This window comes from Triticum dicoccoides, chromosome 3A, assembly GCF_002162155.2.
Source record: "Triticum dicoccoides isolate Atlit2015 ecotype Zavitan chromosome 3A, WEW_v2.0, whole genome shotgun sequence".
In the NCBI taxonomy this organism is placed as follows: Eukaryota; Viridiplantae; Streptophyta; class Magnoliopsida; order Poales; family Poaceae; genus Triticum; species Triticum dicoccoides.
The window spans coordinates 767124490-767152068 of record NC_041384.1 but is presented as its reverse complement, the minus strand read 5'-3'; the positions used below and the strand labels follow the sequence as shown (position 1 = coordinate 767152068).

The 27579-nt window shown below is 49.0% G+C and overlaps 1 pseudogene; it reads right to left on the bottom strand.

Annotated features, from left to right (window-relative positions):
- Positions 1-204: 204 nt before the first annotated feature.
- LOC119270815 lies at positions 205-7858 on the bottom strand (annotated as a pseudogene).
- Between the last annotated feature and the right edge of the window lie 19721 nt (positions 7859-27579).

Here is a 27579-nt window from a genome sequence, read left to right as displayed (position 1 = left end):
ACATATTGCATATCCCTAAAGTAGGTACGCTGTTGTAGTGGCATGAGGGGAAGAAAAACAGGCGGACGGTGGTAGGTGCAAACGAACATGTTTTGCGATGGTAAAGGAGGGAGAGCGAGCTAACGAAAACGCGTTAAGCGGATGAAAAAACTTAGACAGATAGACGAACAGACAGTCCTCCTTTATTATATTGGTAGAGACTTCAACCTCTTCGTAGAAGTGGTATCCGTCCAATTATTACAAAACGTAGCCCAGGCTATAAAAACAAGCCATCACATACATAACATAGCACATAAGAACTAGTTCCAACTTATTAACCAATCCCAAAAGTAAGAGACCACCCTTGGGACAGGAAAGCAAACATAGCCATCGCCTGTATAGTGCGACACGCATTATTGAACGTTCCTATTCTCATCACTCCGCTGTAAAAGCGTCCATTGTCGGAGCCTGTCAGTGCCTCCGAATGAGAGCTGCAGAAGAGTTTTAGGTGGGCAACTATCAAACACAACATCATTCCTTGTGATCCATATTGCCCAATAAAACACCAAAGCCCCAGATAAAAAAATTAAAGTTGAATTTAGACTTGCTTACCTAGACCATTGAGGCCAAAATGATCCAAGGTAGACAACTCGATTTCTGGATTCCACTCGATCGTTAAGATTTTCTCCAGTGGCACGCCATGGTCTAAAAGAACTCCGGTGATTACCTGTAAAGCATAGGATGTCATAAGTATCATCATTGCATTGATTTTGCTTGAAGATCGCCCATATTTAGGACAAGTAGCATAATGTATGTACTTCCAAAACGATGAGGTGCACCTGATTTAGGAATCAGGAGAACAGGTTAATACTACCAAATGCATCTAATTGCTGAGGTGCAACAAAGCTTGATATAGACTCTGAATTGAAGCGGGAGCAAACACCTAAAGATAAATCTTCAAACCACATCAACAATCTTGCATAAATGTAGTAACTTCACGTCGCTAGAGAGGTCCTGGGTTTGAATCAGACTCCTTGCAGAATTTTGCAAGGGTAGGCTAGCTGTCATGAAATTCCCTTCCCTAGAGCTGATCTTTTGTGGGAGCTTTCAGCATTAGATACGCTTTTTTTTGTTATTAAGGTGTATTAATTCATGCATAATTTCATGCAGTAGTAGTGTGACTCACAAGTAGTAAGCACAATTTTTGTAATCTGATGCAGTAGTACTGTAGGAGTGTGACACAAGTAGTAAACACAATTTTTCATAGGCTCAACACGCATAATGGTAAGGTATGATGCAAAAGGATCCTAAAACAACAAATATGTGCACCTCTTTCATTACAAGCGGTCCAACAATTACAGCTCCCGTAGAAAGTGGATTTCCTATTATCTCACTCAGTGTGTGTTCCAAGAAAGGTTCCTGCAAAATTATTTCTTGTATTATTAGAAGGAACCTTTAATAACAAGACAGAACAATGGTGGATTATTTCTTGTATGACCTGAATTTCTTCTTTTTGAGCGTGAGTGGTACTACTTTAACTCCAGTTTCCTCCCACTTGTTGAACCTCTCCTGTGAGACAAAAAGTCGTACATGTTTTGTTACGAGCTGAAGGCTTGTCTAGTGAATACATATACTCCCTCCGTCCTATAATATAAGAGCATTTTTAACACTACAACAGTGTTAAAAACACTCTATATTATGGGACAGAGGGAGTACTTGTTGATGTGAGTTGTAATTATGTAAGGACATGAGGACTACATTGTAAAAGAACAAAAATATAAATGAAGAGAGGTGAGAAGGGGATCGGTAGAAGACCCCAGATTTTTTCCCCAATGTCTCCTCTCCTTCATGAACCCTAGTTCACAAATCCATGAGTGACAAGATGGTATCAGGGCGGGACGAATCCTGTGTGGTTCTCCTGTGATTCCGATTGAGTTTGGTCGTCGGTGCGGTGCTGTGTGGCTCCTATTGTTGGAGGTGCTTCTGCTGCTGGCTTTGCTGTAGGTGTCGGGAAGCGACCTCGATTCTGCCTGAATCAAGTACAATCGGGGAGGCTCCTGCAGCTACCAGTTGAGTTGAATAGAGCCTGGGCGTCTGGACCCCCTCGCCCGCTACAAGCTAATTTCTTCTCTCCTGCCATCCGGCGCCGTGAGCAGGTCTAGTTCGTCCCCTACTTGAATCTCAGACTCCTTGAGCATCTGTGTTTTTTATTGCTTTAGAAGAAGAATCAGTGTTGCCTGGAGCTACTTTGGTGGTCAGCTGGCCGGATTAAATAATACTATTTGCTAGTGTTGCAATCTGAAGTAATTGCCGTACTCTTTGGCACATTGTTGAGCTGTACTAGTTGGTTCCTCTTTGTGCTGCACGTATTTGAGAAGAAGAACCAAGTACTAGTGTTGGAATATATTCTTGCTCACTGAACCATGGGAGATCCAAGTAAACAAAAAACAGGGGATTCTAGTGTTGATAATATGTATGAAATATTTAGCAAACTGCTTGAGCACCAGCAGGCTGCTGAGCCAGTTAAGCATACACTTGAGCCAAATCCAGTCAGACTATCAGGACCTGGTGACTACATCAGTTGGGCACGCCATGCCAAATTGATTTTGAGCGCCAATGAGTATGATTATTTACTTGTTGGCAGTGAAGAAAGTTTGGAGAAAGGCGGTGCAGGCAGGAAACAAATCAATGATAAAGTACTAGTATGGTTGTTGGGAAGTATGGAACCAAAAATAAGAGAACAAGTGGAAGGCATGGACACTGTTTGTGAGGTCTGGTCATCTTTGAAGAAACAATTTGCAAGGAAAACAAATAAAATGCAAGCCACCCGTATCATGCATGAGTTAACTAATTTGAAGCAGCGCTCAAGATCTGTAACAGAGTATGCAGGTGGAGTAAAAAAACTATACAGAGACTTACATTATCATCTCCCTTTTGAACCTGTTGACAAGGATGACTTGGCAATTCATCATGTGTGGTTTGAGTCGTTTGTGAGCAAGCTCTTTCTTGATGGCCTAGACCAGGAACTAAACCTCCGTAGTCAATTGATATTTGCAATGCCTGAGTGGCCTAGTCTTGATGATATTATTTCTAGCATGATTGAGGAGGAGACTCGTTTGGCACAACCGAACGAGGATGGTCAGGAGCGTGCAGATGCTCGTGCTGCATTATCCATACAACCTCGCTGTGCTACAAATTCCTTTGGTAAGGTGGATAAAAGCAAATTGCTTTGTGATCATTGCAAGAGAAAAGGACACACCAAGGGTGAGTGTTTTGAGTTGCATGGTTATCCACCTTGGTAGGATAAAGGGAGATCTCAGCTAGGGGGAGCTCGAGGTTCAAACAAAAGACAAGCTAATTACAATGCATCTGCAAGGGAACTACCTGCGGTAGATATGCAAGCTCTTGAGGATTTCAAATCCAAGCTCAAACTCTCTGAAGGCTCATCTTCGTCCCAAGGTTCCTCCAAAGTTGATTCTAGCTTTAATGCCATCACCCAAGGTATGGAATCCCACCAAGCCCAGTCAAAATCATGGATAATTGATACTGGAGCTACTAACCACATGACAGGAGCCTCAAACTTGTTTACTTCCTACACACCTCCCTCTGGTAAGGACAAAGTTCGTGTTGCTGATGGTTCCATGGCACCTATTACAGGACGTGGAACCGTCCAGTGTACCAAGACATTGTCCTTATCCCCGGTTCTGCATGTTCCTAAATTTCCTATCAGCCTATTATCAGTTAGCTCCATCACTAGTGCTCTCAAGTGTAGATGTTGGTTTGATCCTACCTGTTGTGTTTTCCAGGAGCTTGGGACTGGGAGAGTTCTCGGGACTGGGACCATGCATGAGGGACTCTACTATCTTGATGAAGGGGGAGATGAAATTGCTCTTGCAACCTGCATGTCTCCGACTCAAGAATTGTTACTTCATCACCGAAGATTGGGACACCTCTCTTTTGCTGTCTTGTCACGTATTTATCCCTCTCTCTTTAACTTGTGTTCTAGAGAATCCCTTGTATGCGACGCGTGTGAATTAGCAAAACATACAAGGGGTACCTATCCTAGCAGGGGTTTGCGAAGTCATAAACCATTTGAAGTAATACATTCTGATGTTTGGGGGCCCTGTGAGGTTTACTCTGTTTCTGGACATCGGTGGTTTGTGACTTTCATTGATGGACTTAGTCGTTATACTTGGCTTTACCTTTTGAAGCGTAAAAGTGATGTGTTCCCTGTTTTCAAAGATTTGTGTGCTCTCATTCAAAACCAGTTTGGAACAACTATAAAAACCTTACGTTCTGACAACGGTACTGAATATGTTAACATGGAGTTTGGACAGTTCCTTGCATCACATGGCATTGAACATCAAACTACATGCGTCAATACACCAGAACAGAATGGTGTTGCAGAACGTAAGAATAGGCATTTACTTGAAGTTGCTCGTTCACTCATGTTCACCATGAATGTCCCTAAGTTTCTTTGGGGGGGGGGGGGCAATAAAAACAGCAACATATTTAATAAATCGTATGCCTCTACGCACTCTTGAGTTTAAGACTCCAGCCGAGTGTCTTTTGAACACAAATGATTTTGTGGTCCCTCCAAAGGTATTTGGTTGTGTTTCTTTTGTGCATGATTATCAAAATTCTGTTGGGAAATTAGATCCTCGTGCCATTCTCCTTCTCAAAAGGGCTATAGGTGTTGGTGTCCCTCTGAACGTCGATTCTTTGTGAGTATGGATGTGACCTTTCGTGAACATGAACCTTATTATCTTGGATCAGCCAATGACACTGGCATTGCTCTATCCCCACATGAAGTAGGACAAGAGGGGGAGAGCAGTGGTGGAGGCACCCTTATTGGATCAATACTTGTCCCTACTCCAGATGCTTCTGCTCTTGATAATAATATTCCTGGACATGGGGATGAGATAAATCATGAGGAGAGTAACAATTCTGGTCATGGATACATGAAAGATGCAACAGGAGATTCATTATCACCCTTCACAGAATGTTGATCACTCTGCACATGATGACCCAGGCACTGATGATCACTCTCCTAGTCCTATTGCTCCTACTAGCACCATGGGTGAGAGTGATAACCAATTGTCGACATCTGTTCCGCGAGGTAATTTACCCATTGCCTTGAGAAAACCAACTAGAACCTCAAATCTCCCTCCACACCTAAAGGACTACGACGCTGGTCATAAACACAACATAGCCAATTTCATCTCCTACAAACATTGTAGCCCATCCTTTCAGAGCTTCATTACATCTTTGGATTCCACATCCATACCTACTAACTTCGACATAGCCAAGGAGGATCCAAAGTGGAGGGAAGCAATGCTTAAAGAGATGCGAGCTTTGGAAAAGAACAAAACCTGGGAGCTTGTGGGTCTACCACCAGGTAAACAACCTGTAGGTTGCAAGTGGGTTTTCAACATTAAGCATACCCCGGAGGGTAAAGTGGATAGATATAAAGCTCGCCTTGTGGCAAAGGGATATACCAAACACATGGAATTGATTATGAGGAAACATTTGCACCTGTAGCAAAAATGAATTCTGTTAGAACACTCATATCATGTGCAGCAAACTTGAACTGGAACATTCACCAGATGGATGTAAAAAATGCCTTTCTTCATGGCAACCTTCAAGAAGAAGTGTATATGGAGATCCCACCAGGGTTCGAGTCCGGCTATGTTACTAGAAAGGTACTTCGCTTATGTCGCTCCTTGTACGGGCTCAAACAATCACCGAGGGCCTGGTTTGATAGGTTTCGGCGTGCTATGTTGAGAATTGGGTACACTCAGAGCAATGCAGATCACACCATGTTTTACAAACGCAGAATGAGCAAGGTTGTCGTCCTCATTGTATATGTGGATGACATTGTTATCACAGGTGATGACCAAGAGGAAATTGTTCACTTAAAACATCATCTTGCACGAGAATTTGAAGTCAAGGATTTGGGACACTTGAGATATTTTCTTGGGATAGAAGTATCTAGAGGAACAAAAGGTATTTTCCTTTCCCAAATAAAATATGTCCTACACCTACTACAAGAGGCAGGTATGCTTGGGTGTCGTCCAGCTGCAACCCCAATCGAGCAAAACCATCGCCTGATGAGTGATTCAGGAAAACCCGTGGACCGTGAACGCTATCAAAGATTAGTCGATAAGCTATTTACCTGTCTCATACTCGACCAGATATTGCGTTTGCTGTTAGTGTAGTGAGCCAATTCATGCATGACCCAAGATCATCTCATATGGATGCCGTGACTCGAATCCTACGCTATTTGAAGGGGTGTCCTGGAAAGGGTTTACTGTACAGTCATCAGGGAAACCTCCAGGTTGAGTGTTATACTGATGCAGATTGGGCAAGCTCACTGGATGATCGACGATCAACATCTGGGTACTGTACCTTCGTTGGTGGGAATTTAGTTTCATGGCGCAGCAAGAAGCAAACTGTTGTGGCTAGATCCACAGCAGAGGCTGAGTTTCGATCTATGGCACATGGTGTATGTGAGGTATTATGGTTAAAGATATTACTGACAGAACTAGGGTTGTTCAAGGAATCACCACTGATGCTATACTATGATAACAAGGCCGCCATTGATATTGCAAATAACCCAGTGCAACATGATAGAACCAAACATGTGGAAATTGATCGTCACTTTATCAAAGAGAAATTGGATAGAGGGATAATATGTATGCCTTATGTAAGTTCATCTAGTCAAGTAGCGGATATACTTACAAAAGGTCTACCTGAGAAATCATTCTCTATTTTCTGTAGCAAGATGGGTCTGTATGATATATTCACCCCGTCTTGAGGGGGAGTGTTGATGTGAGTCGTAATTATGTAAGGACATGAGGACTACATTGTAAAAGAACAAAAATATAAATGAAGAGAGGTGAGAAGGGGATCGGTAGAAGACCCCAGATTTTTCCCCAATGTCTCCTCTTCTTCATGAACCCTAGTTCACAAATCCATGAGTGACAAGAGTACTTGATTTGCACACAGCAGAAAGTCTCCCATAAGTATACCTGGTATGCCATGGATTGCATATCTTTGGCAGCATAATAAAGCCTCACATCAGCTCTTTCAGAGGCAGAAAAATCAGACTCGATAAGTGCACGAATCAGACTGCATTAAAAACACACAAGATTAATTTGGCAGGATCCCATCAATGAATCAATCAAAGAAGCCAAACAAGTAGTTCCCCAGTAAAGAAATATAAGAGCGTTTAGATCACTAAAATGGAGTAGTAAATATGAGACCTGATCCCCTCTGCAGCGGCGAAGAGGAGAACCGTCTGCGTGGACTCGGGCGGATTTATGTTCTGAACGGCGAAGCCCTTCCCCATGACGGGCCTGATCTCCACAACATCCCCGACGTGGAGGTTGCACAGGTGCTCTGAGGTTGTCCCTGGAACGGACCTGACGAGCAAGTCGAAGTGGAGCCCCGAGTGAGGAGATGCACATGAAGGCCGCAGGGGGCGCTCCCGGTAAGGGGACGCGGGTCATGACGCACTGCCCTGGGGTGGTGTACGCGGCCACCAGCTCCAGGGCACCGGAGAGATCCAGGGTGATAAGGAACATGGATTGGTCTTGGGTGGCGGGAGCGATGGCGGAGACGGGCGCAGCAGTCCAGGAGCCCCTTGGGATGGCGCCATTCTGCTGCTGCTTTTTGACGGCGCCCTGATTCTGCTGCTGGACAGCGCAGGCCGTGGTCAAGGAGCGGGAGCGGGAGCGGGGGCGGGGGCGGCGACGGAGGAAGGGGATCATGAGGAGCGGAGAGGCGGAGGCGGCGCAGGGAGCCGGCCTCAGGAGCATGCAGGTGGCCGCCATTGCGGAGGCCATTGCGAGTGAATACCAAGCAAAGTTGATGAATGGAGGAGAATGGTGACTTGGTGGCAACGACGGCTGGGCTGCCTGCCGCTTTATAGGCTGCAGGGAACACGTTTTTTGTTTATACTCCCTCTATGAATTAATATAAAAGCGTTTAGATCACTACTTTAGTATTCTAAACGCTTTTATATTAGTTTACGGAGGGAGTACGTACTACTTTTTTTTTAACACTACAGAGGGACTGAGGGAGTGCAACACGAGACAAACAGTGTGGGCCCTGCTTTTGTTTTCATAGCTGCTCCCCTACGTACGGATTGGAATGGAGTCATGTACTATGTAGGAACTAATACAAGATAATAGAAAAAGAACTGGCCGACACACACAGTGGCAGATCTAGGGGTGGGGTGGCGCCCCCCACAAACAATTTGCAAAACTTTTTTTTGCTATTGTATTTATATGTATATTTGCTACTTTATTAGCTATTTGTAATGTTGCCCCCACATCGATCCAATTCTAGATCCGCCACTGATTGTGGACATGTGGAAGATGGGAACTCTTCACAGAATCATAGACCATAGAGTCACAAATTACGCAACCAATACCGAAAACAAAAAAAATAATCCAGACCATCAATTCGACACTGATATAGGATGATAATTTACTTGCTGGTCCGTTGATTGAAGCGAGAAGAATTGACAAGTGCAGCAGCCATATATACCTGAATATGTGAATCAGAATCAGATCGGTTCATCGAGAATTCGGGAGCAGCAGGCATGGGTCCTGGGAGTAGCCGAGCAGAGCAGGGCGATCAGGCAATGGACGAGAAGGGCAAGAGGCGAACGGGGGGCGACGGCGTCGAAAACTAGAACGGCGGTGACGACTAATCCCATGTATACGCTAAGGCTAGTCACTGTGGGAGTAACTTAGCTACTAACATAGCACACTCCAAAAAAAATTTCTTAATGACAAATAGTTAATGAGAAGTGGTAACATGATATGTTACTGTAACATAGGGCTTTCCAAGACAATATGAGTATACAAGCTAATAAGAAGCCATCTATGACAGAGAACGTCCTTTTGGTGACCGAGCTCACTGGAGCTCTTAAAGTTTAAAAAATTCAAAATTCAAACTTGTCGGCTTCAAAAAATCTGAAACTGATTGTGCAAGTAAACAGGGATGTTATGTTTGTGTGTGTAAATTTTTAGGATGAAATACCTTGAAATGCGACATGTACAAAATTAACAAATTCATGGCCTGGGACGATGAATAGTATCATCTGTTAAAAAGCTCATGATTTGTCTTTTTTGCACAGCCCTCATTTTAACGTATTTTGCCCTGAAAATTTACACACACATGTGTCATACCTTCATGCATATCTGTATTTTCTTTCCAGAATTTTTTGAAACATAAAATTATGATTTTTGATTAAATTTGTAATTTGAATTTGAAGGCCTCCCTAGAGGCCGAGCTCCAAAAGCAATTTTCGTTTATGGCACTACTACTATGTTACCTTGCATTATAAAGATAATAATTTAGACTAGTATCATATGTATCACATTAGTATAAGTTACTCCCCACTATAACCAGCCTAATTATGGACTGGCGGTTACAATAAAAGCTAGGTGACTAGAGCCAATGCCCATCGGCCGCTACTAGTGGGCTTTTTCGTATGGGCCTTTTTTTTCCTTTGTACCAATATATTAACGTCGAGGTAATCTGATAGCGGAGGCCAAATACATGGGTACCCAAAATCACTAGTTGAGGAGTCCTCTATGCAAAGATCACTCCAACTTCACAGGTTGCGACAAGTGGCACATATGCAACACGCCACTTGTCGCAACTTGATAGTTTTCCTTTTTTCCCTAGATTCGTTTATTCAAAACGGTTTATCTCTCAAACCGTGCGTCCAAATCTCGAACCGCTTTCATCGTCGTATTCCTCGCATCGAGATCTTCAAAAGTAGATCCCATGTTGATAGGTTTTGACAAACTTTTTTCACGAAAAAAACCTGACGAAAAAACCGAACCGGAAGCATGGGTTTTTCCCTTTTCGAAAGACGCATGCCCGTGCCTCTCACGAAATCACAACTATGCCTCTCGCGGAAGGAAAAAAAGAAAAGAAAACGTGTTTTTTTCGTTTCCGAGAGGCAGGACCGTGACTCTTGCTAAAGGACAACCGTGCCTCTCACGAAAGCAAAACCGTGACTCTCGCGAAAGAAAAAAAAAGAAAACACGTTTTTTCGCGCAAAATGTTTTTTTGATCGAAAAGGTAAGGAAGACCGGTGGAAAACCAAGACATTGGAAAAAACCGAAAAAACAGCTTAAAATGCCGAAAACACGTGCGAAAAATAAATAAAACAAAATCCGGAGGGAGCGCCCAGAGCACGACACGTGGCGAATGGTTGAGAGTGTGCCAAGTGACGCTGATCGTTGCGAGGCTACCGAAGGAGCGCTCGTTAACTAGTTGCTCTCGTGGGTACCTGCCTATGTCTCATCAATTGTATAGTCCCTACTTCACATTCGCTCGCTCGCTCACTCGCTTAGCATTGTCTTGTTGTTTGGGACATGGCTAACTAGACTGGAACCAACTACTGTGGGACACATTCAGATAGGAATATGTGCACTACTTTGGGCTATATGTATTGAAATATATTGCCTGCCTTCATTCATCAGTTTGTACTTTTGCATGAGTTGGCTGGAGCATAAATTCAATAATATGGAACTGCAGAAATGATATGATTTTTAACAGACAAAATTTTATAAACTTTGCGTAGGTTATTTACAGAGCTACAACTTAGATCCGTACGTGGTTGTTACTGAGTGCAACCGTTAAGAGACGGTAGCATTGGATATCTACAACCGGTTTAGATAGCGGTCCAATAATAGGATAGGTGTTTAGTCATTTTGTACTGTTTTTCACAGTTGTGGCTTTTTAATTTCATTTATTAAGTGCTCCTTCTGCAAGCTGTAGTGAGCGGAAGACTTCGTATTGATTGGTACTGTTTAATAAGATGACTGCATGCATTGATCTGATGCAGAGGCTGAGATTTTGTCCTTTTCAAAAATAAATGTCAGTTAAATTTTTTTCGGGGTGTTAGTTAAATTTTTAAGCCAAACCTTAGCCGAAAGGAAGAGGTGCCTAATAAATTCAGATGGAGGAATGACTTAGCAAGGAAGCGGCATGCAACACGAGACAAACAGCGTGGGCCACTGAGGGGGCTAAAGTTGTGAAGCGATTTTTCTTCTATAAATGATGGCTTGGGTGGGTGCGTTTTCCTCACATGCTGTGCACTCTGTGCCTGGGGAAATACGGGCCCAGGTGACAAAAAGAAAACGTTTTTCTTGCGGCGTTGGAGCAGCACCACGAGCCTCAAGACAAACAAGGGCGGCCTAGGTTGTAGTACCAGCTCCAGCTGTGTCAACACGCCGGGGCCCCCCTCTGACAAACGGCATTGCTGCCTCGATCTTGGCCGACTTCATGCCAGATACTCATCAGCGTACTATTTACTGTTCATGCATAGTGTCTTGTCATGTGAGTCACTCAACCAACAGTAGCAGTAAACCGGGCGTGTTGCGCGTGCTCGTCATCGCATGAGGGAGTACAATAATTGAGTGCACCGCGCCACCGCACCGCATGCTATAAGTAGCAATAATTGCAACAAACCGAGCCGGACATCTTCGCCGACATCGTGAAGCCGCCTCGGTGCATGCAACCCGCCCGGCCTCAAGCTGCCCGGAAGCATGTTTTCATTGGTTTCACACAAGGGGTCGAGCTCGCGGAGAACTCCGTGTCTGGCAGTGAGATTCTCGTCTACTCTGATGACGAGTGCTCTGTCGGGAATACCAAGTCGGTCCTCCCCTTGTTCGATGATAATCAGAGGAGACACGTGAGCCGGCTCCCGCCCAATTACGAGCCAACTCGTTTATTCAATACTCCACAAGACGCGCCAGCTCCAGGAGCAGGGCAAGCGCCCCCTGACGCGTCGGTTATACCTCCATTGACCCGGGTTGTGTCCCCGAATGGAGGAGGGCGGCCGCAGCAGCCTCAGCCTAATGAGCTGCCTCATCGTCGCAAGCCGGCCCTTTGTCCATCACCAGTTTGGTCGACACCTGAGCTTTTCTTGACACTGCTGGGTTACTTCTCAAACCCAGCCAATAACATGTTAGCTGCGACTACCAATTTCCCCGCGCTCCCAATCACGGGAAACTCTCCGGTTGATATCAAAGGCCCGGAACGCCATCGAGATGTTGATAACCGTTGTTGCTCAGCAGGCGAATTACTCCTACAGTCAACAGTGGATTCACTCTACCCCGCACCCGAGCAACAGCAGAAGCCGGCATGCCGAGTCGCCATCAATCTCTAGCAGCGCACGAAGGCGCCGAGACCCGCCGCGTTACCCGCCCCGACGAGAGGTTTCAGATGATCAGGCAATCATTGATGCGGCTCGAGCAGCACGAGAAGCAGATGCGGCAGGAGCTCACAACCCGCCCGCCACAACCCCAGTGGCTTCACAAGCCGCCGGACTAAAGACGAGGACTATTGGAATACCTTGCCTCTCTCTGGCATTGCGCAATGAACGCATGCCAAAAAACTTCAAAGGCCCCTGTCGTGGTTCTAAGCCTGACAGTAGAGTGGGGGGTAGGTATGGAGAGGCAAGGTCCTAGCTATGGAGAAGTTGTAAGCACAAAGGATGTACGAGTTCAGGCCCTTCTCGGAAGAAGTAACAGCCCTACGTCTCGGAGCCCGGAGGCGGTCGAGTGGATTATGAATGTATGAATTACAAGGTGCCGAACCCTTCTGCCTGTGGAGGGGGGTGGCTTATATAGAGTGCGCCAGGACCCCAGCCAGCCCACGTAGGAGAGGGTTTAAGGTGAGTTAAGTCTGGGGCGTTACTGGTAACGCCCCACATAAAGGCCTTTACTATCATAAAGTCTACTTGATTACAGGCCGTTGCAGTGCAGAGTGCCTCTTGACCTCCTGGTGGTCGAGTGGGTCTTCGTGGTCGAGTCCTTCAGGCCAGTCGAGTGAAAGGCGACCTCTTCTAAGGATGTCCTAGGGTAAGTTACTTGGATCAGGTCCATGACCCTACCCTAGGTACATAACCCCATCATTAGCCCCCGAATGGATTGAGGCTTCGAGTGAAGAAGGAGTTGATGTCGTTTCCGATTAACCTTTGCGCTCCGGTTGTGCGCTGTTCTGGACCAAAGAATCCCTTTGTCGACAGGAAACAACTTGCCTTCAGTCGACTTGATCCATTCTGTTTCTGCGTCGAGTGATCTTTCAGGCTTCGACGATCTCCGAGCGACGGATCGCCGGAAACACCGCGCCTGACAGACTGATTTGTTGCTCGCGGATTCCGCGGGATGCGAAATTTTTGGGGCGCGCGCGAAGCGGGGCGGACCGCGGCGTTCGGATGGGACGGGGCATGGACGCCTCGATCTCCGCGCCGCCTTTTTCGCCACGTATCCCGTCTGCATAACTGTTCCAGATATGATTAGATCGACCGGGCCCACCTGTCATCCACTCGGAAGGGACCTTATAAATGTGCCCGGCGAGGATTTCTGTGCTGCGCCTTAGCATTCTCCCCCTCTCTCTGCTTCCTTCCTCCCTGCTCAGCGTGCTCGCTCTCGCCCCCGCACCACTTCCCTTCGCGCATCTCGCCGGCGACCATGGCCAAGGAGAAGACGGTGGCGCTGGAGCGTGCAAAGAAGGCGTCGGCGTCGGAGAAGGTGAAGGGGAGATCCACCAGCCGCGGAGGACCAAGCAGCTGAAGACTATCCGGGACGCGAGCCAGGCAGCTTATGACGCCAGCTCTGCCCTCCAAATCAATGTCCAGGTCAGTCGACCGCTGTTTGTTCTGTTGGATATGCTACCAAAAACTTTTCTTTTCCGGAATTTATAGTAATCACCCACTGGGTGTGTCGAATAAACTCCGTGTTAGCGGGGGCACGCTGAGTGCACCCGCTGGGTGTAGTCCCCAAGGCTAAGGTCGACTGCTGGCAGTCGGCCTTAGGCTTTATGATGTCAATCTTTCTGTCAGTCGACTGGTCGACTGGATTTCACAAACCGGTGGGGGCACGCTGAGTGCACCCACTGGGTGTAGTCCCCAAGGCTAAGGTCGACTGCTGGCAGTCGGCCTTAGGCTTTATAATGTCAATCTTTCTGTCAGTCGACTGGTCGACTGGATTTCACAAACCGGTGGGGGCACGCTGAGTGCACCCACTGGGTGTAGTCCCCGAGACTGTGGTCGACTGCTTGCAGTTGATCCCAGTCTTAGAGAATGCATCTCGCACACATTTTTTTTTTTTGAGGTCGACTGGTCGACTTTGTCTTCAACAGGATTAGTGGGGGCACGCTGAGTGCACCCACTGGGTGTAGTCCCCGAGACTACGGTCGAATGCTTGTATTTGGCTGTAGTCTTAGAAACGTGTGTTTATCCCTTTTTCACTCGGAAGTGAATTATATTTGACATTTAGTCGATTGGTTCTTCACAGAACTCCTGTGATCTTGTGGCTCGCTACTCAGAGCTGGAACAAAAACATACTCAAGTCGAGCTGAGCTTGAGGCTGGTTCAGGAGAAGCTGACAAAGGCAAAGGAGGAGACCGAAGGTATGTTTGGTGAGACCCTGACGACTGCTTTTCCCCTTGCTTGTTTCAGCATCTGATCTTGCTGTAACTTGCAGGTAAGGTAAGGGAGGCCCAGCAGAAGAAAGACCTTGAGCTAGCTGAGAAGATCAAGCTTGCTGACGAGAAGTTAGCTTCAGTTACCAAGCTCGTACAAGACAATACCAATCTGAAAGCTGCTCTTGGGATTGCCAACAAGGAGGTCAGCCGACTGAAAACTGACAAAGCTGCCCTGACCGACCAAGTCAGCAAATTGACTGAGAAGAAAACTGAACTGGAGGCCTTCCTGAGTGGCCTTGCCAAAAAGTTGTTCCTTATGCTTGAAGGTAGACCTCCATGTTTGGCAAATATTTCCAATTGTGGCTTTTTCCATTCGACTATCTCCTTGACTTAGTGATCACCCTTGCAGAATTTTGTCAAAACTTTGAAGAAGAAACCAGCCGACTGGAGCCAAACCTTGACCCCGTCAATTCTCCGGTGAACGATGAAGTTGCCATGGATGTTTTCCGACTGGAGTCTCGTGTTGCAGCTGTCGTGGACTATCTCGCAAGGCTGAAGGCCGCCACATCCCGCATCGACTCGACGCTCTGGCCTGAGGAGACACTTCAGAATGACCTTGAGTCGCTGATGGCCCGCTTGAACACGATCCCTGGTCGAGTGCAGGAGTGGAAGAAGTCCTCGGCTCGGTGTGGTGCAGCTGTCGCTCTGTGTCTGGCCCGAGTCCACTGCAAAGATGCGCGAGAAGAGAAGCTGGCGGCCCTTCGGGTGGCCAATACCAAGAAGCACGACTTCAGATCCTTTATGGAAACTTTCCTTGCAGCTGCCACTCGGATCGCCGACGGGATTGACCTTGATGAATTTGTTGCACCTTCCAGCCCTCCACAGGAGGGGTAAAAAACTTCTTCTGGCTCGACGCTTTAAATTTGCCTCGGTATGCCGAGTGAAATTGTAACCGACAAACCTTAACAGGCTTGACGCCTGAGCACTTTCGGTTCCTTTAGATGTCGATTCAAACTTGGATTTGGTGCTTGAATACAATTGCCTTCGGCTCGGAATGTCTTTTGCAGGTTCAAAGCAAGGTGCCTGTGCTGCAATCGATTTATTCTTTAGTCCACTTAGACGAGCACTGGGCTGCAGCTAAGCCCCCGAGTGAGAGGGTTGCTCTTCACTCGGTAGGATTTTTGTAACTTAGGCGAGCACAGGGCTGCAGCTAAGCCCCCGAGTGAGAGGGTTGCTCTTCACTCGGTAGGATTTTCACGACTTAGGCGAGTGCTTGGACTGCAGCTAAGCCCCCGAGTGAGAGGGTTGCTCTTCACTCGGTAGGATTTTTATAACTTAGGCGAGCACGAGGCTGCAGCTAAGCCTCCGAGTGGAAGGCTGGCTTACCACTCGGTAGGATTTTGATAACTTAGGCGAGCACGAGGCTGCAGCTAAGCCTCCGAGTGAGAGGATTGCTCTTCACTCGGTAGGATTTTCACAACTTAGGCGAGTGCTTGGACTGCAGCTAAGCCCCCGAGTGAGAGGGTTGCTCTTCACTCGGTAGGATTTTTATAACTTAGGCGAGCACGAGGCTGCAGCTAAGCCTCCGAGTGGAAGGCTGGCTTACCACTCGGTAGGATTTTCACAACTTAGGCGAGTGCTTGGACTGCAGCTAAGCCCCCGAGTGAGAGGGTTGCTCTTCACTCGGTAGGATTTTTAACTTAGGCGAAACGGATTCGCAGCTAAGCCTCCGAGTGGGAGTCTGGCTCACCACTCGGTAGGATTTTGATAACTTAGGCGAAACGGATTCGCGGCTAAGCCTCCGAGTGGGAGTCTGGCTCACCACTCGGTAGGATTTTTACAAACTTAGGCGAAACGGATTCGCAGCTAAGTCACCCACTGAGGGGAATTTCATTGGACAAAAAATAAAAAGTGATAGATATTATGGAGGAACTATGACACTTATTATTTTGAGGTCCATGAACTACAGAAGTACTTTATTGCAACTCATCCGAATGATAAAGCTTAAGTGTAAAACGGGCGGAGTAGCTCCGCGTTCCAAGCTCGGGGCTCGTCGATATTATGCTCGACGTTGTAAAGACGGTACGCCCCGTTGTGGAGAACCTTGGTGACGATGAAGGGGCCTTCCCAAGAAGGAGCAAGCTTGTGTGGTTTGTGCTGATCCACTCGGAGAACCAAATCCCCTTCCTGGAAGGCTCGACCTCTCACGTTTCGGGCGTGGAAACGCCGCAGATCTTGTTGGTAGATGGTCGACCGGATCAGAGCCATCTCCCTTTCTTCCTCTAAAAGGTCGACTGCGTCCTGCCGCGCTTGTTCAGCTTCTGCTTCGTTGTAGATTTCAACTCGAGGGGCATTGTGGAGAAGATCACTCGGCAAGACTGCTTCAGCTCCATAGACCAAGAAGAATGGAGTTCTTCCGGTCGACCGATTAGGCGTGGTCCGTAGTCCCCAGAGTACAGATGGAAGTTCGTCGACCCAAGCTCCAGCCGCGTGTTTGAGATCACGCATCAGTCGAGGCTTCAGTCCCTTGAGAATCAGTCCATTAGCCCGCTCTGCTTGTCCATTCGACTGCGGATGGGCGACTGATGCGTAGTCGACCCGTGTGCCTTGGGAGTCGCAGAAAGCTCAGAATTCCTCTGAGTCAAAGTTCGACCCATTATCCGTAATGATGCTGTGCGGAACTCCATACCTGAATATTAGTTCCCTGATGAAGCTAACTGCAGTACCGGTGTCAAGGCTCTTGATTGGTTTAGCCTCGATCCACTTGGTGAACTTGTCGACTGCCACCAGTACATGCGTGAAGCCACTTCGTCCTGTTCTCAAAGGACCGATCATGTCCAGCCCCCAAACTGCAAAAGGCCAGACGAGTGGGATGGTCTTCAAAGCTGACGCAGGCTTGTGCGACATATTCGAGTAGAACTGACATCCCTCGCACTTATCTACTATCTCTTTTGCCATCTCATTCGCCTTGGGCCAGTAAAATCCGGCTCGGTATGCTTTGGCCACGATGGTCCGAGAGGACGCATGATGACCACAGGTCCCCGAGTGAATATCATTGAGGATGAGTCGACCTTCTTCTGGTGTTATGCACTTCTGACCGACTCCAGTCGCGCTTTCTCTGTATAATTGTCCTTTGATTACGGTAAAGGCCTTAGATCGACGGACGATCTGTCGAGCCTCTTCCTCATCCTCCGGAAGCTCTTTCCTCAAGATATATGCGACATACGGAATCGTCCAGTCGGGAATGACCACCAAAACCTCCATGATCAAGTCGACCACCGCTGGGACCTCAACTTCAGTCGGATCTGTGGCGCCCTTGGGCTGCGGAGTTTCTTCGGTGAAAGGATCTTCTTTGACTGACGGAGTGTGTATATGCTCCAAGAACACACCACTCGGAATGGCTTCTCTCTTGGAACCTATCTTTGCTAGATCATCAGCTGCTTGATTTTTCAGTCGGGGTATATGATGGAGCTCCAACCCCTCGAACTTCTTCTCCAGCTTCCTCACTGCACTGCAGTATCCAGTCATGGCTGGGCTTCTCACATCCCACTCTTTCATCACCTGATTGACCACTAAATCCGAGTCGCCATAGACCATTAGGCGACGGACGCCGAGTGAAATGGCCATGCGCAACCCATATAGGAGGGCCTCATATTCTGCCTCATTGTTGGAGGAATCAAAGTGAATCTGGAGCACATATCTGAGCTTACCTCCTCTGGGGGAAACCAGGACAACCCCAGCACCGGAACCATTCAACATCTTAGAGCCATCGAAAAACATGGTCCAATGCTCCGAGTGAACTTCAGTCGGCTGCTGTTGTTCAATCCACTCGGCGAGGAAATCTGCTATCGCCTGGGACTTAATGGCTTTCTTTGCCTCAAACTTGATATCAAGGGGAAGAAGTTCAATCGCCCATTTGGCCACTCGACCAGTTGCGTCTCTGTTGTGCAAAATCTCTGATAGTGGAGCGTCGCTGACGACTGTGATGGAATGGTCAGAGAAATAATGAGCAACCTTCTTTGTGGTCATGTATATTCCATACACAAGCTTCTGATAATGAGGATATCTCTGCTTGGATGGAGTCAAGACTTCAGACAAATAATACACTGGGCGCTGAACTTTGAGAGCTTTTCCTTCTTCTTCCCGCTCGACCGTTAGCACAGTACTGACGACTTGTCCTGTGGCTGCGATGTAGAGCAACAGAGGCTCTTTGCTGATTGGAGCAGCAAGCACCGGCTGGGTGGAGAGCAGAGCTTTTAGCTCGGCAAACGCTGCATCAGCTTCTGGAGTCCACTCGAACTTGTCAGCCTTCTTCATCAGTCGGTAAAGAGGCAGTGCCTTTTCACCGAGTCGTGAGATGAATCGACTTAATGCGGCCAAGCATCCAGCAAGCTTCTGGACATCGTGCACTCGCACAGGGCGTTTCATTCGGAGAATAGTGCCAATCTTCTCTGGGTTAGCGTCGATTCCCCGTTCGGAAACGAGAAAACCGAGTAACTTGCCACCAAGAACTCCAAATGTGCACTTTGATGGATTGAGCTTGATATCATACCTTCTGAGGTTGGCAAATGTTTCGGTGAGGTCAGCGAGCAGGTCGGAACCTTTTCGTGACTTGACAACAATATCATCCATATAAGCTTCCACATTCCGACTGATTTGGGTGAGTAGACACTTCTGAATCATTCGCATAAATGTGGCTCCGGCATTCTTGAGGCCGAATGGCATGGTGATATAGCAGAAGCACCCGAATGGAGTGATGAAAGCTGTTTTTACCTCATCGGGCCCATACAGACGGATCTGGTGGTACCCGGAGTAAGCATCTAAAAAAGACAACCTCTCGCATCCCGCGGTCGAGTCAACAATTTGATCTATGCGAGGGAGAGGAAAGTGATCTTTCGGGCAGGCCCGGTTGATGTGCTTGAAATCAATGCACATTCGGAGCGACTTGTCCTTCTTAGGAACCATGACGACATTAGCGAGCCACTCGGAGTGGTAGATCTCTCGGATAAATCCTGCCGCCAACAGTCGAGCCACTTCTTCACCGATGGCCTTTCTCTTCTGGACGGCGGACCGCCGAAAATGCTCTTTGACTGGTTTTGCAGACGAGTCGACTCTTAGGCGATGCTCAGCCAGTCCCCTGGGAACACCTGGCATGTCAGCGGGCTTCCATGCAAAAATGTCCCAGTTCTCACGGAGGAACTGGATGAGCGCTTCTTCCTATTTTGGGTCGAGTGTTGTGGAGATGCGGGTCGGAGCTGCTTCGGGGTCGGTCGGGTGAATGTGAACAGGCTTCGTCTCACCGGACGACTGGAATGCAGACTCTGTGGCGGGCTTCTTGGATCGCAGCAAGTCACTCGGATCTGCGTTTTGCTTGTATTCTTCGAACTCGACCGCTGTCACTTGGGAATCGGCAATCTTGGAGCCCTTCTGAAAGCACTCCTCTGCCTTTTTCCTATCGCCGGTGACAGTGATCACACCTTTGGGACCGGGCATCTTCAATTTGAGGTACACGTAGCATGGTCGAGCCATGAACCGTGCATAGGCTGGTCTCCCCAAAATGGCATGATATGCACTTTGAAAATCCACGACCTCAAACGTCAACTTTTCTTTGCGAAAATGCTTCGAATCACCAAACACTACGTCCAAAGCTATCTGGCCGAGTGACTCGGCCTTCTTCCCTGGTATAACTCCATGGAAGCTCATGTTACTAGTGCTCAGTCGGGACATCGGAATGCCCATACCTTTCAATGTGTCTGCATACAATAAGTTCAGCCCACTTCCACCATCCATCAGCACCTTTGTCAGTCGAGTGCCTTCGACAACTGGATCGACCACCAAAGCTTGCCTCCCGGGGGTGGCAATATGAGTCGGGTGATCAGATTGGTCGAATGTGATGGGTGTTTGAGACCACTTCAGATAATTTGCCTTTGCTGGGGCAACCATGTTCACCTCTCGGTTAATCACTTTCAGTCGACTTCTGCTTTCCACATCTGCAAAGATCATCAGAGTGGAGTTGATATGCGGATATCCTCCTTCACTGTCCTCTTTGTCTTCGGCCTTGTCCGACTCCTTCTCCTTGTCCTTAGACTGTTTTCCCTGAAACTGCTGGATCAGGAGTCGACATTGGCGAGTGGTGTGCTTTGGGTAAATGATATTCCCCTCTTCATCTTTCTTCGTGTGAATGTGACACGGCATATCCATCACGTCGTTCCCTTCTTTATCCTTTACCTTCTTGGGGTTCCAGGATCCTTTTGGTTTCCCCTTAAACTTTCCTTGAGTCACGGCCAGAGCCTCTCCAGGAGCTGCCGGTTCAGCCTTCCGCTTCTGTTTCCGACTGGCGTTTCCTTTTTCCGACTGACTCGGCTTGTGCTTGCCGCTTCGGAGTCGGTCTTCTTCTTCGCCGTTGGCGTACTTGGTAGCAATCTCCATCATCCGACTCAAGGTCATGTCACCGGTTCGACCAAATTTCAAACTCAATTCTCTGTTCTTGACGCCGTCTTTGAAGGCGCATACTGCCTGATGATCAGAGACATTTTCCACAGTGTGGTGCAAAGTGATCCACCTCTGAATATACTCTCTGAGAGTCTCATTAGTTTTCTGCACGCAGACTTGCAACTCTGTCAATCCCGCTGGTCGCTTGCAAGTCCCTTCAAACGTTCTGACGAACACTCGGGACAGATCTTCCCAAGTGTAAGTGCTGCTAGGAGGTAATTGAGTCAACCATGCCCTGGCAGAACCTTCCAACATGAGGGGCAAATGCTTCATGGCCACCTCGTCGTTCCCACCACCGATCTGAACTGCCACTCGGTAGTCTTCAAGCCAAGTTTCAGGCTTAGACTCACCAGTGAACTTGCTTACTCCTGTTGCCAACCTGAAATTGGGGGGGATAACTGCGGCTCTGATAGCTCTGCTGAAACATTCAGGACCAGAAACATGTACTCGACTGCTCGTGGGTACATCTCTATCGAGTGCGCCTCGATGGGCTCTGTTCCGGTCGACCAACCCTTGCACGATAATGGATCGCGCGTCGAAGCCTGGCTCTCTGCGGTCAACTGGAACCCTACGCCCTGTACTGTACTGACGCCTATCATCTGGCTGCCGAGGAGCGTAAGACCCACCCCTCGGAGGGGAATAGGGCACTCGACGCCTATCATCTCGGTCGAGTCTGTCGCCATATTGATCTCGCCGATTCTCACGCCCTTCGCGCCGCGGAGGCGATCTGGGGCTGTGAGCCGACTGAACCGTATTCACAGTGACAGATCGACTGTGAATTCTGTTGCGCGACTGAGACACGGCTGAATTCTGATCTCCTGCTGCCCGGAGCAGATCCCTGATCTGCAGCAAACCTCTGCCAGCTTCCGACTGCGAAGGCTGAATGGACTCTGCTATACGGGTCGCAGCTGCTAAATTCTGAATTGGGGTTCGATATACCTGAGTCGGCGGGAAGAGTTGACGTCGACTGGTGTCGGGAACTCGTTGCCGCGCGCGCTCGTCGAGTGCTCGCTGAAGGTTCTCCAGTCGAGTGCGCTCGGCCAAATTGACCAGACGCGCCTCCTCCAAGGCACGAGCCTCGGGGGTTTCTCCTGCGATGGGAATACGCAGGGGATCCTCGTTCCTGCGGCGAAGCTCTTCTCTTTGCAGAGAGTCGAGTGGCTTGGGCTGGTACTCTTCGTAGTCTCGTGCAGGGTCGCCGCCGTCACCTGCTCCACCACCACGGGCGAAGCCAGGAGGGCTGTGGGGCCCGTCGACCATCAAGATTTCCGCTGCTGGATCACTGCTTCCGCACTCGGATGCAGTCTCTCCGGGGCCAGTCGACTGATCGAACAAGCCGTAGAGAGATTCGTTGGGCTCGATTGCCGCAACTTGTGTAGTGGCCGATCGGCGAGCCACCGCGTGACTCACCCATCGCTGAAGCCTCGACCGGCCTGAGCGCTTGCGCTGGCGGGAGACCGGGAGGGTGGATGATGGAGGAGCCGACCGATACTGGGTCGACGGTTGCCGCAGCAGAACGCCGCGGACACATGCGCGAAAGTGCGTCGCACCGCGGACGGGGAGCGCGTCTACGTCGAGTGGAGCCTCCTGGAGCCATGCGGAGTCGTCGGCGATGAAGGTGAGGGTGCCGAGACGGATCTCTTGACCCTTGACCAAAACTCCAACAGACACCATGATGAGAGTACTCGGAAGAATCGCAACTTCTCCACAAAATCGCTAAAACACCTGCCCCACGGTGGGCGCCAACTGTCGTGGTTCTAAGCCTGACAGTAGAGTAGGTATGGAGAGGCAAGGTCCTAGCTATGGAGAGGTTGTAAGCACAAAGGATGTACGAGTTCAGGCCCTTCTCGGAAGAAGTAACAGCCCTACGTCTCGGAGCCCGGAGGCGGTCGAGTGGATTATGAATGTATGAATTACAAGGTGCCGAACCCTTCTGCCTATGGAGGGGGGTGGCTTATATAGAGTGCGCCAGGACCCCAGCCAACCCACGTAGGAGAGGGTTTAAGGTGAGTTAAGTCTGGGGCGTTACTGGTAACGCCCCACATAAAGGCCTTTACTATCATAAAGTCTACTTGATTACAGGCCGTTGCAGTGCAGAGTGCCTCTTGACCTCCTGGTGGTCGAGTGGGTCTTCGTGGTCGAGTCCTTCAGGCCAGTCGAGTGAAAGGCGACCTCTTCTAAGGATGTCCTAGGGTAAGTTACTTGGATCAGGTCCATGACCCTACCCTAGGTACATAACCCCATCAGCCCCCACAAGGTTCCCATTTACACGGCTGATCTTGAGCCGGCTGCCTGGATTGAAAGCTATGAGCTCACCATGTATATGCTAGACGTGAGTGATGCCGTTTGTGCTAAATATCTCACTATGAGGTGGAAGGGCCGGCTCGCGGCTGGTTAAAGAACCTGCCCCCCAACTCCATCAACACTTGGTCAGAGTTGAAGGAGCGTTTTATAAAGAACTTCCAAGGAACTTGCAAGCGTCCGATGACGATTGTTGATTTACATCACTGCGTGCAACGTGCCGATGAGTCAGCCCACCATTGGGCTCGCCGCACTACTGAAATCACAGAATTTGCCGTGAGCTTGTTCTTTGCCGCCAGCTTGCTGACAGCAAAGAAGGTCTTTGCCGTCAGCTCACAAAAACGGACGGCAAAGAACTGGCTGATGGCACAGGATGTTTGCCGTCAGCCAGTTTTTTGCCATCCGCTAGCTGACGGCAAAGTATCTTCGCCGTCCGCTAGCTGACGGCAAAAATACTGGTGGGCCCAGTGGAGGGCGGCTACCCTGACGGCCCGTCCGCCCCACCTCTTTGTCATCCGCTAGCTGATGGCAAAGAAAAATCTACCTAACGGTGCTAATGTTGGGGAACGTTGCAGAAAACAAAAAATTTCCTACAGTTTCACCAAGATCCATCTAGGAGTTCATCTAGCAACGAGCGATCGGATTGCATCTACATACCTTTGTAGATCACGCGCGGAAGCGTTCAAAGAACGGGGATGAGGAAGTCGTACTCGACGTGATCCAAATCACCGGAGATCCTAGCGCCGAACAGACGGCACCTCCGTGTTCAACACACGTACGGTCAGCGTGACGTCTCTTCCTTCTTGATCCAGCAAATGGGGAGGAGAGGTTGATGAAGATCTAGCAGCACGACGGCATGGTGGTGGATGCAGGGCGTCACCGCAGCAGGGCTTCGCCGTTATACTGCGAGAGGGAGAGGTGTAGCAGGGGAGAGGGAGGCGCCAAGACTCAAGGGTGTTCTTGCCCCCTCCCTCCCCCTTTATATAGGCCCCCCCTAGGGGGGGCGCCGGCCCTAGGAGATGGGAACTCCTAAGGGGAGCGGCGGCCAAGGGGTGGAGTGCCCCCCAAGCCAGGTGGGGCGCCCCCCCACCCTAGGGTTCCCAACCCTAGGCGCATGGGGTGGGCCTAGGGGGGCGCACCAGCCCACTATGGGCTGGTTTCCCTCCCCACTTTGGCCCATGGGGCCCTCCGGGATGGGTGGCCCCACCCGGTGGACCCTCGGGACCCTTCCGGTGGTCCCGGTACAATACCGGTGACCCCCGAAACTATCCCGATGGCCGAAACTGCACTTCATATATATAATTCTTCACCTCCGGACCATTCCGGAACTCCTCGTGACGTCCAGGATCTCATCCGGGACTCCGAACAACATTCGGGTTTCTGCATATTCATATCTCTACAACCCTAGCGTCACCGAACCTTAAGTGTGTAGACCCTACGGGTTCGGGAGACATGTAGACATGACCGAGACGGCTCTCCGGTCAATAACCAACAGCGGGATCTGGATACCCATGTTGGCTCCCACATGCTCCTCGATGATCTCATCGGATGAACCACGATGTCGAGGATTCAAGCAACCCCGTATACAATTCCCTTTGTCAATCGGTACGTTACTTGCCTGAGATTCGATCGTCGGTATCCCAATACCTCGTTCAATCTCGTTACCGGCAAGTCACTTTACTCGTACCGTAATGCATGATCCCGTGACCAGACACTTGGTCACTTTGAGCTCATTATGATGATGCATTACCGAGTGGGCCCAGAGATACCTCTCCGTCATACGGAGTGACAAATCCTAGTCTTGATCCGTGTCAACCCAACAGACACTTTCGGAGATACCCGTAGTACACCTTTATAGTCACCCAGTTACGTTGTGACGTTTGGTATACCCAGAGCACTCCTACGGTATCCGGGAGTTACACGATCTCATGGTCTAAGGAAAAGATAGTTGACATTGGAAAAACACTAGCAAACGAACTATACGATCTTGTGCTATGTTTAGGATTGGGTCTTGTCCATCACATCATTCTCCTAATGATGTGATCCCGTTATCAATGATATCCTTATGTCCATAGCCAGGAAACCATGACTATCTGTTGATCAACGAGCTAGTCAACTAGAGGCTCACTAGGGACACATTGTGGTCTATGTATTCACACATGTATTACGATTTCCGGATAATACAATTAGAGCATGAACAATAGACAATTATCATAAACAAGGAAATATAATAATCATTTTATTATTGCCTCTAGGGCATATTTCCAGCAGCTAACGCTCCGCCCCACCTCTCTCTCTCTCTCTCTCTCATCTCTCTGTCTACCAACCCCCTTCTCTCTCTCTCCCCACCACACCCCGCCGCCACCCCCGAGCCCACGACGCCCCACCCCGCCGCCCGCCGCCCCCGACGCCCCGCCCCGGCCCGCCACCCCCTTCAACATATATAGAGATGTTATAGATTGCATTTTCATTCAACATACATAGATATATTTTACATAGTCCAACATAGATGAATTAAAACTTAGTACGACGCTAATCGTCGTCGCTAGGCGCTAGCAGGTCGATCACGACGGCGTCGTCGCCGGCGTCGTCGCTGTTGCTGACCATGGCGTCGTCCTAGTCGACGGGGCCGTCGCCCTCCATCGCCGTCGGCGCCGCCTCCTCGTCCTCCGCCGGCGCCATTGCGGCCTCCTCTGCCGCCATGGCCGTGGCGATTTCGGACGCAACCTCGGCGGCCTCCCTCGCAACCGCCGCTTCCGATGCCCGTAGGGCGACGTGCCAGCCCAGAGTGTCGTCTGGCTCGCCGTCCTCGCGGAGGACCACCTGTTCCGGCGGCAGCTCCACGGCGGAAGGGGGGGAGACGGCCGGTGCGGGTGTGGTCGCCGCCGATGGGGGTGCTGGCCGGCGGCGGGCAGCACCACGACGGCGCTCCTGCGGGGCCGGGCCGTGCGCCGGTGCCGGCGAGCGAAGGCGGCCGTGCGCGCCCGTGAGGTCGGGGGTGACGCCGGCCTCCGCCAGCCGGAAGGCGGCGATGACCTCGTCGTATACTTTCCCTTCCAGAAGGCGTGACGTCCGCAGATGTTGTGCCGGCCGCCGGAGTGGGTCCTGAGCTCCTCCGTTGTCGCGCCGGGGCCGAGCGTAGGATAGTGTGCTCGCAATCCTTTGTAAACAGAGCCATCCATCTAGTCAGCAAGTGTTAAAAAATACTTACTAAGAAAAAAAGAAAACAGAAGTGTTAGCAATCTACAGCCAAAAGAGAAAAAAAGAAAAAGGAAAAAGAGTGTGCTCGCAATCAAGAGGCAAAAGAAAAAGAAAAAAGAGTGCTGGCAATCAAAATTAAGAAGCTCTGATTTTCTTAGTGGGAGGAGCCAATTAGCGCGTACTTCTTATCCTTGTGCAATCATCAACTGCTGGCCGCTATCCATGAGGTATCCACCTTTCCGATAATGACGACGTGGCAATTTCTAGAGACCACGTTCTGCCACCCAGATCATTCCTTTTCCTTTTGACATATATATATTTTCCCCCTGTGACTGGAATGACAAGGCTTCATTGTACTGGTTTTGGATACTTAATTAACTTTGCAATAACTAAAATTCAGGTTTTCTTACTCCATTACCCAACCAAACCACCCATAGGCCTCCACACATGCATATATATATTAGGGGTAGGGCCAACAGCCAGTGAGGAGCCATATTCGCGTGATTGAGAGAGATTCTAGATCATGACAAGTGACTCTACACTAAAAGCTCACTTTTGGGGCAACTTTTAGCGCTCTGCTTATTAAAGGAGATCAAAACTGGACAGCGACCTTAGGTTTTCCTTGCTCATGGTGCCGAAGCCGAACAACCTACTGACTTATCGTTAAACAACTTCAATGTTGCACGGCTGTGAGGGCATTAGGATGCGATCATGTAAATATATGCATTATCTGTTGTAAGCTTGCAGGTTTACGAAGCTGAGAACAACTAAGGACCCTTCCCCATATGATCTTCGTCTGCTCTGCTTCGTCGAATCAATTGCATCTTATGTCGGAACAGAGGAAGCCACACAAGCAAGCTTCCAGAGTCCTGACACTCGTATTGATGATAATTCCTCTTCCACCACTAGTGAAGAGCAGCAGGCGGCGTAAGTTGTAGTCCGTTGCTTTGAGTGGTGTAATCTTTCATCTTGTGTCGATTGGAGATCTGTCCAACTATTTGTAATCTTTTACTATTCACCATCTGTAAAAAGATTGCTATGTTTCATCTCTCCATTGGTGGTCCACATAGACGGAGAAGATAAATAATCATTTGTGAAAGATGCTAACATATTGTTTTTCTTTTCTTTTTTTACTATTTAGTGTAG